Genomic DNA, 15788 nt, shown 5'->3' with positions numbered 1-15788 from the left:
TTGATCCCGTAAGCTCGGAGCGTGGGATTTCCTCCCGCTAAAGTTGGTGGTTTGTGATATTTTTTTTTGTAATCGTCGACTCGATCCAAGACCACCATGCTCAGGAAAGTAACGGCAACCGACCGTGGCAGACCGGTCAGTAAGGGTTATGTGCTAATCTGTAGTATAGGCTTGGAGTATGGGTTGTCTACAGCCTGTTTGATGATTTTTGGCATCTTGGTGACCTTTGACCTGACCCGTTGTCACCATCTATTGGAGAGGAGAGGTTTCCGACTAAGCGGCATTAGATGGTGAAGGTTTGGTGTCGGTTGGCCCCACAGGGCAGAGGCGCAGGGTTGTGACCGCGTTTTGGCAGCCGTTTAGCCTCTCCTTGCATTTCCTATCTGCGTACGTTGCGATCGACAGCAGGTTGAGCATTTCGCCTTGATCAGCCTTGATATCGCCGTGGGTCGGGCGTTGGATAGTGGCTGGTGGCAGGGTGCGCGGGGCCGCGCAGGAGCGTGATGTTGAGGTCGGACTTGAACCTTGTGAAAAGATAAGCCCTGTTGTGTGTAAGCGTGGATAACGGAGTGGGTACCGCATCAGTTTGGTGCAAATAGCCTTTCGACAGAACCTTGCCGCGGTTCCACTTTGGGCGTTTTGTGAGTCACTGGCCAATCAAAAGCTATCCTGCAGATCCTGCGGGGTAACGAAAATCGGGCGCCGGGCCTGGCTGCAATGCACTTGTGAAAAACACTGGGAACTGGGATGTTGAGCTTGCTGAAGGCAGGTTTGTGCGTGCATGACAACATTGTGGAGCCTCTGGTCTAAAAAGGACAAGATCCAAGGGTTCATCTGAGCAATGATGTGACAGTTTCAACATTAAGCCTTTTGCCATTGCTGGCAAGCTTGTATGGAAGTAAATGGCTACTCTTGAGAAGAAAATGCCCTTGTTGTGGCTTCTGCTCCTTGCTCATAGCTTTATCACAACAGGTAGGTGTTCATCAGCACCTTATATGGGCTATGCAACATGGCTCACATGGGAGCCAGGTGACAGAGAACATGAAATGTAGTGTATACATGCCTATTGCTGAGCCATGATATTCCATTTCAGTGGCAAATGCCAAATGTAATATGAATATTGTCAACACTGGTAATTGGCACACCATTATGAGATGTGACAATTGGTTGGTGCACATGTTCTTTTACTGAATATTGCATTGGTGTTAGAGAACTACCAGTGTACCTCCTGTGTAAAATTGTGTAAGTGTTGTCTGTATTTTGGTTGCATGGTCTGGTGTTTTAATTAGGGTAATGCTGTTTATCAGGATAACAATGATGATTGATCTATCAGGATAGTAATGATGCTTAAAATGCTGCAAATTCTTTATTTGGATGGATACAAATTGAAATGCCCATGTGCATGAACAGATTGGCTTCTTCAGATGAGTGTGGTATCAATTAGAGAACAATGTCTTTGTGTTCAGCACCAAATCTGTTACAATATTTGCATAAAATTTCTGGCATGGGAATAATTTTCATTAAATTCATAATGTAAGTATCAATGTTCTATGCACACTGTCATTTAAAGTTAATTGTTTGATGATAATGAACCTTGAATGATGTTTGCAGCTTGGTTTGAAGGGCCACAAATTGCCTATGAGCTTTGTGATATATAGTATTATAGTGCAAATTTCAAAATTGTAATGTACTCATCAGCTCAGAACTGTGATTTAGGTTATCAGCAATGGGCAGGGATAATGTGTGGTAATGGCTCAGACAGCTAGCTACAATGGCTGGATGTTTCTAGGCTCAAGCATTTCTTCATACCAGAAGCTGTCACCTAGAGAGCTGTTCAAATTCCGCTCATACAAGGATGTGCAGCTGTTCCATTTTCAAGCTCCAGAGCAAGTGAAGCTAGCAACATTCTCCTTTAGGGCAAATGAAACAAATTCAAGATGTGATGCAAGAAATGTCACCCTGTAAGTATAAATATCTGTGTGGCTGCCTATGTAATACAAATATTGCACAATGTAAAGTTCTTGCTATTACTTAGCCATTGGCTTCCATTCCACCATAATTTTACTATGGTATTGTTCAAATTTGAGTATATTCTGGTGTGGCAGAAATTAGGAAGATTAACTGTGATGTAATCAATCAGGCAAAAAGTTGTTGGATGGACATCTTAATCAGATAAGGATTTTTTCTTGCTAGGATTTTCTCTTTGTGCTACACTCAATCCGCAAGGTTTTGACATTAACATGCAACACATGTCTATTTGGAGGGCAGATGCATCAGTAGTTCTTCATCATGGAAGTGTGTAAAGCCATGCTGTTATCAGCAAAGAAAATGCTCAATCAACATGAGCAATATTTCAGATGTTCTGAATTTATTGGGTTCAAGCCTGCCTTTGGTAATCACAATTGAATGTGTGTTCTAAAAACAATAACATTGGAAACTTTTGATAGTCATGGCTTTAGCTAAGGCAGTTTTGGTGTTCAGAAGAGCTAGCATGTCAAACCACCAGAATGTCACCACAACCACCACCACCATAGCTTCATTATTCTGAAGCAACTGCCATGATAATTGCATGAGGCATCTGTCTTGCCCTTTGTGTGGCAGCTCTTACTACATTAAACAGTTTGCACATCACTGGCTTGACTGACCCCATGCCCAGGTACCTGCAGCATGGCAGCTACCCAGTCATATCGCCGCTGGGGGCCGAGTTCCCGGAGAACTTCTTCCTGCAGCGCACCTCTCTGGCCAGCATCAGCACGCACAGTGACTCCTCGTGGCTGCGGTACACGGTGGCGGCGCCGCTGCCAGGCGATTGGTTCGCCGCTGGCTTCATCCTGGCCGAGGACACGCGCATCACGCAGAAGGTGGGCGCGCGGACGCCCGGCCTCGTCTGCCAGTCCGATCACTGCTGCCCGGCTCCCCTGCCGGTCCGGTCACTGCCACCCGGCTCCTCTGCCGGTCCGGTCACTGCCACCCAGCTCCCTTGCTGGTCCGGTCACTGCCACCCGGCTCCCTTGCCAGTTCGGTCACTGCCACCCGGCTCCCTTGCCAGTCCGGTCACTGCCACCCGGCTCCCTTGCCAGTCCGGTCACTGCCACCCGGCTCCCTTGCCAGTCCGGTCACTGCCACCCAGTTCCCTTGCCGGTCCGGTCACTGCCGCCCAGCTCCCTTGCCGGTCCCGGTCACTGCCACCCAGCTCCCTTGCCAGTCCGGTCACTGCCACCCGGCTCCCTTGCTGGTCCGGTCACTGCCGCCCAGCTCCCCTCCGGTCCGGTCACTGCCACCCGGCTCCCTTGCCAGTCCGGTCACTGCCACCCGGCTCCCTTGCTGGTCCGGTCACTGCCGCCCAGCTCCCTCCGGTCCGATCACCGCCGCCCAGCTCCCCTCCGGTCCGGTCACCGCCGCCCAGCTCCCCTCCGGTCCGGTCACCGCCGCCCAGCTCCCCTCCGGTCCGGTCACCGCCGCCCAGCTCCCCTCCGGTCCGATCACCGCCGCCCAGCTCCCCTCCGGTCCGGTCACCGCCGCCCAGCTCCCCTCCGGTCCGATCACCGCCGCCCAGGTCCCCTCCGGTCCGGTCACTGCCGCCCAGCTTCCCTGCCAGTCCGGTCACCGCCGCCCGGTTCCTCTGCCTGTCCAGTCATTCCCTACCAGTTCTGAGGCCCCCGCCCGGCTCCCCTGCCAGTCCGGTCACCGCCACCCGGCCCCTGCCGGTCCGGTTACCGCCGCCCGGCTCCCCTGCTGGTCGGGCCACCGCTGCCGGGCGGCTGGTCAGCGACTATCATGGTGTTGAGGCTGGCAATGGTGTGCTGGCTGTTGATGCTGAATTTTTTTTTTCATTGGCCTCGTTTTAACCGACATGAGCCTGGCGAAGATTATGACCCCTGGCATTTGTTGATTAATGATGCTCGGGCTTGGTTGCTGCCGTGTGGCCCCTGTGCTACGTCCCACCCGCCATTGATACGTGCGGTCATGTTTGAAATGCCAGGGTGCAGTGTTGTGATGCGATAGCAGTGCCGTCGTGAGAGACCACGCTCGGGGCCGTCTGCGATCCTGGCAGGCAGCGGGCCTTGCTGGCCGTCTGGGCGTGCTTGACATGGCCGCTGTTGCAGGGTCTTGGGCCCACATGTCACACGGTGCTGGAGACCGAGGCGCGCTTCGAGCCGCAGGGGAAGGTCATCACGCTCGTGCCCGAGGTTACCACGCACCAGAAGCTCATCCTCACGCAGAAAATCAACAGCACCCAGCACTACAGGTGGTGGAGAGAACGCGATGGACTTGCATGAACCGCACCCAGCATCGCTATGTTATTCACGTTCATTCAGTCAGACATTGGATGACATGATGTATCCAGAGTTGCCGCGGCGCTGTGTTGTCGCCTACACCACCAATCACTTCCAGACGCCGGCCGAGAGCGGCCGCCGTCACGTCTGACTGGTGGGGCCCATGTCAGCGGTCACGCTGTGGCACGGCATAGCCGCCGTTGTCCTCACGGCTGGCGAGCTGGGCCCATGTCAGCGGTCACGCTGTGGCGCGGCATAGCCGACCGTCGTCCTCACGGCTGGCGAGCTGGGCCCATGTCAGCGGTCACGCTGTGGCGCGGCATAGCCGACCGTCGTCCTCACGGCTGGCGAGCTGGGCGGCTGCACCGCCGCCGAGGATAGCTATGGCAACAGACACCGGCGCCAGCTGCACGAGCTGCCTCTCCTCCCCCGACCAGCGTAGTCAGGCGTCTCGGCCGTGCTGCTGGCCAATGCGGCCACCGGCTTGACCTGGCAGCGGTAGTGGCCTATGTTCCGGCCGATGGATACCGCGGTCCCAGACCGACGCCCCACGTCCCCAACCGACGTCCCTTGTCTCCGACCGACGCCCCACGTCTCTGACCGACGCTCCACGTCCCAGACCGACGTCCCACGTCTCTGACCGACGCTCCACGTCCCCGACCGATGCCCCACGTCTCTGACCGACGCCCACGTCTCCGACCGACGTCCCACGTCTCTGACCGACGCCCCACGTCCCCGACCGATGCCCCACGTCTCTGACCGACGCCCCACGTCTCTGACCGACGCCCTACGCCTCTGACCGACGCCCCCACGTCTCTGACCGACGCTCCACGTCCCCGACCGACGTCCCACGTCTCTGACCGACGCCCCACGTCCCCGACCGATGCCCCACGTCTCTGACCGACGCCCCACGTCTCTGACCGACGCCCTACGCCTCTGACCGACGCCCCACGCCCGCGACCGACGCCCCACGCCCGCGACCGACGCCCCACGCCCGCGACCGACGCCCCACGCCCGCGACCGACGCCCCATCCCCCCCCCCCGACCGACCTCCCACGCCCCCGACCGACGCCCCACGCCCCCGACCGACGTCCCAGGCCCCCGACCGACGTCCCACGCCTCTGACCGACGCCCCACGCCCCCGACCGACGTCCCAGGCCCCCGACCGACGTCCCACGCCTGTCACCGACGCCCCACGCCCCCGACCGACGCCGACCATCTGACACGCCCCCCTCTGTCAGGTTCGTCGTGCCGGCCGGCGTGTTCTCTGCTGTGGTGAACGTCTCCAAGTGTGTGGATGCGGTCGGCGGCGGCTCCTGCCCGCTGACGCTTTCTGCCAGCGCGCTGTCCCTGCCCGACACAGCCGCCGGACCCTTCACCACGTACGTTAGTCGACGCGCCGCCAGCTGCAGCCCGGCCGGCAGCATGGCGTGCCAGGGGTCCACCATCACCATCACTTTCGTAATGTACAAAAAACAGTGTTCGTGGCAGACCTTCTAGAGATAAAACGTATAAGTTTTGTCATTACTATAATGCGATGTTACCAAAACCGATGCTCTTTGGTGGGCTCTGCGGCAGCCTCTACATAGTCGGGCACCTGCGTGTTTCCAGCTGCTCGGGGTATGTGAAGATACCTTGTGAGCGGCCTGTGGCGTTTGGGTGGACGGGACTGGTGCCTGGACGGCTCAGCGCCGTGTCGCGTCAGGCCGTGCTCTGGTGCCTGGACGGCTCAGCGCCGTGTCGCGTCAGGCCGTGCTCTGGTGCCCGGGCGGCTCAGCGCCGTGTCGCGTCAGGCCGTGCTCTGGCGCCTGAGCGGCTCAGCGCCATGTCGCGTCAGGCCGTGCTCTGGTGCCTGGGCGGCTCAGCGCCATGTCGCGTCAGGCCGTGCTCTGGCGCCTGGGCGGCTAAGCGCCGTGTCGCGTCAGGCCGTGCTCTGGTGCCTGGGCGGCTCAGCGCCATGTCGCGTCAGGCCGTGCTCTGGTGCCTGCTCGTCTCCCGTCGGTGGGCACGCTGGGCTGCTGGTCGGCCGGCCCACCTCGGTGCCGCGGACTGGCAGCCGCCCGTGTCCCGTCCCGCCCGTCTGCCGCCGCACTGACCGGTGTGCTCTCCGCGGCCGGCTGCCGACAGGAGCGTCAACTGCAGCGAGCTGTCGGACGGCGTGTTGCTTGCTGCGGCTGGACGCGGCCGCCGACAGATGGCATTATGTCCGCCTGACGCCCCTCCCCGACGCCACCGCCCAGTTCGGCATCCAGGTGGTGCTGGAGAAGAGTGAGTCCGCCGCCCGACCGGGTCAGGGGGCCCGACTCGCCATCAGACGGTGCTACTCACGCGGCCGTGGTCAGGCGCATTTACTACCTGTGTTACCACATCAGGCATCGAGCATGCCTTTACAAAGCAGCCCTGATCTAGCGGCATGTGTGCACGGCGCAGGCACAGCGCGCTCATGGACCTCAGACCAGCTGATTGGGAGCGATACCGGCGGTGGCGCCGCCCCGCCCCGCTCGCCGCCGACTGCCAGTCAGCTCGGCTGGCCTGGGCTTTTGCGATTATGTTTTGATGCGTAATGCTGCTCGGAATCATGTTGCACACGCTTATGGTCCGATGGATATTTTCTGCGAGTCATTTCCCGACATGGCCGGCTGCCATCGCGATCTTTGGGTGCCGTGCGGGCGCACCGGTGGTCAGGACGCTGGCCTTCTCACCAGGGCTCGGTTCGGTGATCGTGTGTGTGGGGGCGGTCGGTCGCGGCGCCCGACAGCCCTGATAACCGATCAGCTAACACCGTGTGCGCAGGAGCCCGTGATAATGCAACAGCTGTGTAAACACGTGCACTTGGTATCTGGGGCGTTCTGGGAAGTCGTGACGCTCGCCACGCCAGGCAGCGCGGTCGCTGACGTCACCAGTGACGCGTGGTTAGGTGGGGCTGCCCTTGGGATCACTGTGCAAGTGATAGCACGAAGGTCCGTGACGCGGCGACGTTCTGGGTACTCGGAATGCCGGTCGCAGTTGGCCGACTGCGGCGGTGAACGCAGGGACGGCTATTTTCCGATGGTTTAGTAGGCGGCGATGTTTCGCTCTTTTTTTTAGCTTTGACTGATCGTGTTACGCCCTTAATATGAACGCCAAGGATAGGCATTGGCGCCGACGTTGTCAGGACCCATTCCCGGTACGTTGTGGGCTGCTGGAATAAGCCTGTTGGCCCGTCGGTGACATCACTTCAGTGGCGCCGTGGCTCGCGAGGATGGCACTGAACTCCTGACGCATGGCTCTGGCGTTCGCTTGCTGATGCGCCTTCGCGGTTCGGGCCAAGTCAGCCTCTGTAAGACGAAGCGATGCGTAAGCGCCACGATTGAAACCATCAATGTATCGACCAGCTTAGAGCGGCTATCTGGGACAGCTGCTGCCTCAGCCCCCCACCTCACCCTACCTCACCTTACCTCACCTTACTTCATTGTGCCTCACCTCACCTCACCATGCCTCACAACTTACCTCACCTCACCTCACCTTACTTCATTATGCCTCACCATGCCTCACCACATCTTACCTCACCTCACCATGCCTCATCACACCTCACCTCACCTCATCTCACCTTACTTCGTTATGCTTCACCTCACCTCACCACCCCTCACCGCACCATACCTGACATCACGCGCCTCACCTCACCTCGCCCTACTTCATTATGCCTCACCTCACCTCACCTCACCTCACCTCACCTCACCTCACCTCACCTCACCTCACCTCACTTCACTTCGCCTCGCCACGCCTCACCGCACCTCACCACACCGCACTTCACCTCACCTCACCTCACCTCACCTCACCTCCCCATACCTCACCACACCCCACCGCACCGCACCTCATTTCACCTCGCCTCACCTCACCTCGCCCACGCCTCACCGTACCTCACCTCATCATGCCTCACCTCATCTTACCTCTCCTCACCTCACCTCACCTCACCTCACCTCACCTCACCCCACCCCACCCCACCCCACCCCACCATGCCTTATCTCACCCTCATCTCACCTCACCTCACCTCACTTTGCCTCACCTCACCACATCACACCACACCGCATTGCACCTCATCTCACCTCACCACCCCTCACCTCATCTCATCTCATCACACCACACCACACCACACCACACCACACCACACCACACCACACCACACCACACCTCACCTCACCTCACCTCACCTCACCTTACTTCATTGTGCCTCACCTCACCTCGCCTTACTTCATTATGCCTCACCTCACCTCACCGCACCTCACCTCACCTCACCTCACCGCACCTCACCTCACCTCACCTCACCTCACCTCACCTCACCTCATCACACCTCACCGCACCTCACCTCACCTCACCTCACCGAGCTGTCCTCTGCAGACTGTGAGGAGCCGCAGCGCGACAACGAGTACATGCTGGTGAGCGAGATCCACTGCCAGAGGCCGGCGCGCACTGCCTTCATTCCGGTGGCGTTCTCTGAGGCGGGACGGTGGAGCGGGCGCCCAGAACGACACATGCTGGAACAGGTGGGCTGGCCCATCTGCCGGCAGCTCCGGCTGACAGGCATTGTCTGCTGAGGTTCATGTACAATGTTCAGAACGCGTTTGCCGTTGAGCCGAGCTAGATTGTTCCTGGACCAATGGCAGCGACAACGCCGGCAACGATAATGACAGCCGGCGCCGGTGTCAGCTGAAGTGCTGGCTGTCTGCTTGTTTGATGTTCGTCCGGTATGCTGACCTAAGCCCGATGCGTGAGTGGCGTTACTCTGACCCCGGTCTGTGTCCCCCGCTCCAGTGTGAGTCTGGGTGGCGTTGCGCTGACCCCGTTCTGTGTTCCCACTCCGGTGTGGGTCTGGGTGGCGTACTCTGACCCCGGTCTGTGTCCCCCGCTCCAGTGTGGGTCTGGGTGGTATTACTCTGATCCTGGTCTGTGTCCCCCGCTCCAGTGCGGGTCTGGGTGGCGTTACTCTGACCCCGGTCTGTGTCCCCGCTCCAGTGTGGGTCTGGGTGGCGTTACTCTGACCCCGGTCTGTGTCCCCGCTCCAGTGTGGGTCTGGGTGGTGTTACTCTGACCTCGGTCTGTGTCCCCGCTCCAGTGTGGGTCTGGGTGGTGTTACTCTGACCCCGGTCTGCGTCCCCGCTCCAGTGTGGGTCTGGGCCGGCGCACGCTGGCCGGCAGCCTGGCGTTCGTGTATGACCAGCTGCCAGCTCCGGACACGGCTGGGCCGCCGGCGCGGCTCAACATCAGCACGCGCCGGCCGTCGGTGCTGACGTTCGGCGTGCAGCCGGTGCAGGACATCGGCGGCACGCTGACCGTGGCGTTGACCCTGCCCGACTCGCTGGTCAGTCGGCCGGCCAGCACCAGTCGCTGGCTGATGGTACTGGCTACTTTTGTGTGTGTTTCTTATGAGGGACGCATGTATCGTCACCAATGTTGGGATGTGCCGAGGTATGTTATGGACGATGTGAGATGAAGTTTGATTGTGCTCAAATGCCATTGGGAGGAATGTAATCGCTTGGTTGATAACGCCGTTAGCAATCGTGCAGCTGGCAATTCGCGGCGTCCTGGAGGCTCACCATCTTCGTGGCGTCCCATGTCCGTCACCCGAGCAGTCCCGCCAACGCCGTGGAGTGCTGGTGCGCGGCTGATACCGCCCCGTGCTGTCGACAGAACACATCGGCGGCGAACGTGTCAGTGACGGGGTGCCTGTCGCACTGGGTGCGGGCGCGCCTGCTGCCGGACGGCCGCTGCAGCTCGGGCGTCCGCCTCTCCGTCAACAGCACCGGCGGCGGCGGCAGCGGCGGCCGGCTCGACAACGTCACCCACCTGCCGTACCCAGAGCCGGGCGACTGGTACCTCACGCTGGTCGTCCGCTGCTACCGCCAGCAGCTGTACGGCAGGTGAGAGGCGCGCTCCGGCCTGGCCCGGCCTACCCCGTGAGATCGCGTCTGCTGCGCCTGTGGCGGCGGGCCGGGCGCGAGCGTGTGCCGCTCGCAGGGCCGGACGGCGGGCTGGCCGCTCCCTGCAGCGCCGCTGGACCGGCCCTGTGATGGCGGCCGAACGCTGCCCGGCTGAGCGGACAGCCGCCTGACGGCCGTGTGCCCGGCTGAGCGGACAGCCGCCTGACGATCGTGTCTGCCCGGCAGTGAGACGCCAACGGTACCGTGTCCGGGGGATCAGACGGCGCTCGTGTTCCACATCGAGTCGGCGCCATGCCTGCAGGCGCGCTGCGGCGCCAATGGCGGCTGCTACCAGTACTTCTCTGGCGGCTTCGTCTTCTCCACCTGCGTGTGCTGGGCCGGTAAGCATGGTAAGGCCGTCCCGATGCCCCCGCGCCTGCCTGGGCATGAGCGCCGCCGTCCGGCGGCCGGCTCTGATCCACTGTCAGCAGTGTCGGCCTGGCTGGCTGAGCCGAGCGGCCGCCTGTAGGGCCGCCGGTGACGGCCAGCCGCAGGTGTTGTCGGCGCTCGGCCGGCGGTAGCGCACGCTGCCTGTGTCGGGCCTAGCGTCGAGCGACACGCGGCATGACCTTCGCGAACGTACGGAGCCACCGCGCAGCTAGTGTCGGCTGTCACGTATGCTATTCTTCGCACGGCTTGCACGATCGAAGGTCACATTAGCATGGAAGCAACGCTTCCAGGTGAGTCCCGCAAATCAAATTTGCGACCTTAACGTGCACTACAAAAAATTCTGATTTCTGTGTTTGTTCGATAACGCATGACTCATTAAGGCATGACTTACGCCTGTGCACGCCGGCCTCGAGCGGCCTCCATTCATTATCAGTAGCCTGGAGCTGTCCATATGCCTACATGTTAACCCGGTGATGGATCAAGGTCGTGAATGACGTCATTGATCGTAACCCAGCGGCTGTAGCCAGTGTGAAAACTGGTGATAAGAAACAGCTTGAGACGCCGGGCTTTTACAGTATAACCAATCTTTGTGTGATTGTTGTTTGACCAGGATTTGCGGCATACGGAAGGCCCATAACTCTCAGCGTGAGAGCTCTGAACTTATAATGCAAAAACCAAACAGGAACGCAGGGCTTTGCTTGCTGACGTCACGTGTGGCGTTCCCTACCGTGTGCGGTCGGTGCTGCAGTCGTCTGGCGTGCCGCGGTGTGCGCCTGACGTCACGTGTGGCGTTCCCTACCGTGTGTGGCCAGTGCTGCAGTCGTCTGGCGTGCTGCGGTGTGCGCCTGACGTCAGGTGTGGCGTTCCCTACCGTGTGTGGCCAGTGCTGCAGTCGTCTGGCGTGCTGCGGTGTGCGCCTGACGTCACGTGTGGCGTTCCCTACCGTGTGTGGCCAGTGCTGCAGTCGTCTGGCGTGCTGCGGTGTGCGCCTGACGTCAGGTGTGGCGTTCCCTACCGTGTGTGGCCAGTGCTGCATTCGTCTGGCGTGCTGCGGTGTGCGCCTGACGTCAGGTGTGGCGTTCCCTACCGTGTGTGGCCAGTGCTGCAGTCGTCTGGCGTGCTGCGGTGTGCGCCTGACGTCAGGTGTGGCAGTCCCTACCGTGTGTGGCCAGTGCTGCAGTCGTCTGGCGTGCTGCGGTGTGCGCCTGACGTCAGGTGTGGCGGTCCCTACCGTGTGTGGCCAGTGCTGCAGTCGTCTGGCGTGCTGCGGTGTGCGCCTGACGTCAGGTGTGGCGTTCCCTACCGTGTGCGGCCGGTGCTGCAGTCGTCTGGCGTGCCGCGGTGTGCGCCTGACGTCACGTGTGGCGGTCCGTACCGTGTTTGGTCAGTGCTGCAGTCGTCTGGAGTGCTGCGGTGTGCGCCTGACGTCAGGTGTGGCGTTCCCTACCGTGTGTGGCCAGTGCTGCAGTCGTCTGGCGTGCTGCGGTGTGCGCCTGACGTCACGTGTGGCAGTCCCTACCGTGTGTGGCCAGTGCTGCAGTCGTCTGGCGTGCTGCGGTGTGCGCCTGACGTCACGTGTGGCAGTCCCTACCGTGTGTGGCCAGTGCTGCAGTCGTCTGGTGTGCCGCGGTCAGGCGCCGCCGAGGTACGCCAGCCGTGTGCATTCTACATGTGTGTGTCGTCGTGGTTCACCATTCGTGGAGTTGCGTACGCTGTGTACATGCTCGGCCCCCAGGGTACGCCGGCTGGGGCTGCACCGACTCCTCGCACGCCACCTCCGACTTCCAGCTGCTGCTGGGCACGCTGCTGCTGACCATCAGTAACGTGCTGTTCGCGCCGGCCGTGGTGCTGGCGCTGCGCCGGCGCTTCTACACGGAGGCGCTGGTGTACGCCTTCATCATGTTCTTCTCGACGGTGAGCGGCCGCGGCGCCGCAGCGGCGGCCGGCCTGGCACTGACTGACCGACGGTGCCGTGTGTGCTGCCATCCTCCGCTCGCTTTGCCACCTGCTCACTCTCGCCTGAGCATGTGCATCCCGACACCTGGTCAGGCAGGGGTACGGAGTTCGATTCCCGGCGGTGCCCGCTCTTCCTGTCAGGGTTAGAGGCGGGTGGCGGCAGCGCCATACAGTTTGGGCTACTGAGCACATTAGGCCTGAATGACACGCAACCAGACCCCAATTAGATAAACATAAACTGATGTTGTTATCGTTTCGTTTGGGTCTTGCTGGAGGCATCTGTGGGCGGTGCTTGTCTGCCGGGCCGCCTGCTCTGACCACTGGCCGCCTGAACGCAGTTCTACCACGCCTGCGACGAGCAGAAGTACGCCTTCTGCCTGATGCGGCTGAGCGTGATGCAGTTTTGCGACTTCTACGCCGGCATCTTCGCCTTCTGGGTAACGCTGGTGGCCATGGCCGACCTGGCGCCCGCCTGGAGCTCCCTTCTGAACGTGGGCGGTGCCATGCTGGTGGCCCTCGGCGTCGAGTACGACCGCACCGGGCTCTGGGTGTTTGTCGTGCCCGTCGCCACCGCCTTCGTCTGCATGGTCACCTCCTGGGTGAGCGCCGGCGCAGTGGTGTGGAGGCTTAGGCTGAGACGCGGGGGCCGAGTCACAGACACGGGGGGGGGGGGGGGGGGGGGCGGTCCGAGCTCTGCCCGCCGTAGTGTGGCGGTCCGAGCTCTGCCCGCTGCAGTGTGGCGGTCCGAGCTCTGCCCGCCGTAGTGTGGCGGTCCGAGCTCTGCCCACCGCAGTGTGGCGGTCCGAGCTCTGCCCGCCGTAGTGTGGCGGTCCGAGCTCTGCCCACCGCAGTGTGGCGGTCCGAGCTCTGCCCGCCGTAGTGTGGCGGTCCGAGCTCTGCCCGCTGCAGTGTGGCGGTCCGAGCTCTGCCCGCCGTAGTGTGGCGGTCCGAGCTCTGCCCACCGCAGTGTGGCGGTCCGAGCTCTGCCCGCCGTAGTGTGGCGGTCCGAGCTCTGCCCGCCGTAGTGTGGCGGTCCGAGCTCTGCCCGCTGCAGTGTGGCGGTCCGAGCTCTGCCCGCCGTAGTGTGGCGGTCCGAGCTCTGCCCACCGCAGTGTGGCGGTCCGAGCTCTGCCCGCCGTAGTGTGGCGGTCCGAGCTCTGCCCGCCGTAGTGTGGTGCAGAATCTGTAATGCTGAACAAAGCCGGGCCATTGCCGGTCTGTCCACCTGGTGCGTATGCGCTCGCTTCCGTTGCATCTACAAGTGAGCATGTATTTGCTGCTGACCGTGATCACAATGGGTCCTGTCCTCTCCTGACCGTGATCACAATGGGGTCCTGTCTCTCCTGATCGTGCTCACAATGGGGTCCTGTCTCTGCTGATCGTGATCGTGATGGGTCCTGTCTCTGCTGATCGTAATCGTGATGGGTCCTGTCTCTGCCGATCATGATCGCAATGGGCCCCTGTCTCTGCTGATCGTGATCACAAGTGGGCCCTGTCTCTGCTGATCGTGATCACAATGGGCCCTGTCTCTGCTGATCGTGATCGTGATGGGACCCTGTTGTTTTTATCGTGATCACAATGGGCCCTGTCTCTGCTGATCGTCATCGTGATGGACCCTATCTCTGCCGATCATTATCGTGATGGACCCTGTCTCTGCCGATCATTATCGCGATGGGCCCTGTCTCTGCTGATCGTGATCGTGATGGGTCTTGTCTCCGTGCGCTGAGTGGCGTGCGTGGCCGCCCGGCAGGTGGTGCACTGTCGGCGGCAGAGGGCGCTGTTCCCGCCGCTGGCGTTACCTGCTGCTGGGCCTGCTGCCGGGCGCCACCATCGCTGGCGCCGGCCTCGTCTGCTACACACTGCTGGAGACCGAGGAGAACTACAAGTACACGCACTCGGCCTGGCACTGCTGCGTCGCGCTCTCAGTTCTGTTCCTGCTGCCGGCACGCCGGCGCCCTGATGGCTTGTTCAGCCTGGAGGGCGCCTCGCCTGCCGGCAAGGTGCTGCGCGTCGGCATTGGCGGCGGCGGCGGCGGCGATGGCAATGGGCGAGAGCTCAGCCAGCAGACGGTCAACACCAGCGCCGACTGCGAGTCGCGCCGCTAGGGGCGCTGCAGTGGCGTGAGGCCGCTGCCACTCCGCTGACCTGGGCTGGGGCTGATCTCCCGGCGGCCAGCCATCCGCTCGCGCCGCCACCTTCCAGTGCCCCTACAGCGCAGAGAAAGACAGCCGGTCACATGTGGCCGCCTGTGCGGCGGAGCCACTCACCAGGGCATCGATCGGACTTAGGCGCAGGCTAGGCTAGTCTCGACGAGGCTTCAGTGGATAATCGGTATCAGTTGTGCCACTGATCTCTAGCTGAGGAGCTCTGACTCACGTGCCGTCGCGTCCAGCTCGGAGCGGCCACGCTGCCAGGTGCCATGATGTTCAGGTATGAACGGCGGCTGCCGTTCTTTGAATCACCTATGCTTCGTTGTGACAATCGGTCGTTCGTAGGGTAGGCTTCGTTCACGTACCATTCAGTCCACTTGGGCTCGGTAGCGGCGGCTCGCTTGCCATCCCGTTTTGTGTGATTGTGACCCGCAGTGGGTCGTAATCTGTAGTGCATGATATGGCGCGAGTGCTAGGATCGGCATGATACCGGCGCGGCGCGCTCCTCAATCAGGTGAGCGGCGATCGGGACGGCCGCATACAGGCCGTGGAGGCCGGCGCCCGGCTCCGTACTGTCCAAAGCCACGTCACACGCAGGCCACGGTCCAGGAAGGCCCTGGTTATTGGAGGCCGGGAAAGGCCTCTCGTGCCTGGTTATTGGGGGCGGGGAAGGCCTCTCGTGCCTGGTTATTGGGGTCTGGGTGTCTTTTAGTGTCACTCCCTGAGCTTCATTCCATTTGATACCAGGTCGATGATGGAATCAAGTATTTTCCGTAAGTCGCACTGTTGTGGGCTGTATTGTCGTCGCCATTATGTTTTTCCCCTGATCTTGGACTACAATCCTATTGTATAGCTGTTCAGTCTGAGGTGAGGCAGAGGGACTGTTTTAATAGATGTTACTTGTTTTGGTGCCCGTTAATGTACCGCTTTTTGCTCATTCTTGAAAGCAGGCATCTGCACACGGCTTCTTTTCGTCCCTGTATCTCGCATAGCGGGTCGTGTTTTGAGTCCTTGTACCGTCATGGCTTCTTTTCGTCCCTGTATCTCGTATAGCGGGT

General features: G+C 60.8%; 1 pseudogene; it reads left to right on the top strand.

Annotated features, from left to right (window-relative positions):
* Positions 1-486: 486 nt before the first annotated feature.
* LOC119104072 (post-GPI attachment to proteins factor 6-like) lies at positions 487-14772 on the top strand (annotated as a pseudogene).
* Positions 14773-15788: the final 1016 nt, after the last annotated feature.

Source organism: Pollicipes pollicipes, unplaced genomic scaffold (genome assembly GCF_011947565.3).
Source record: "Pollicipes pollicipes isolate AB1234 unplaced genomic scaffold, Ppol_2.1 Scaffold_5756;HRSCAF=6815_pilon_pilon_pilon, whole genome shotgun sequence".
In the NCBI taxonomy this organism is placed as follows: domain Eukaryota; kingdom Metazoa; phylum Arthropoda; class Thecostraca; order Pollicipedomorpha; family Pollicipedidae; genus Pollicipes; species Pollicipes pollicipes.
This window is presented reverse-complemented; position numbering and strand designations above follow the sequence as displayed.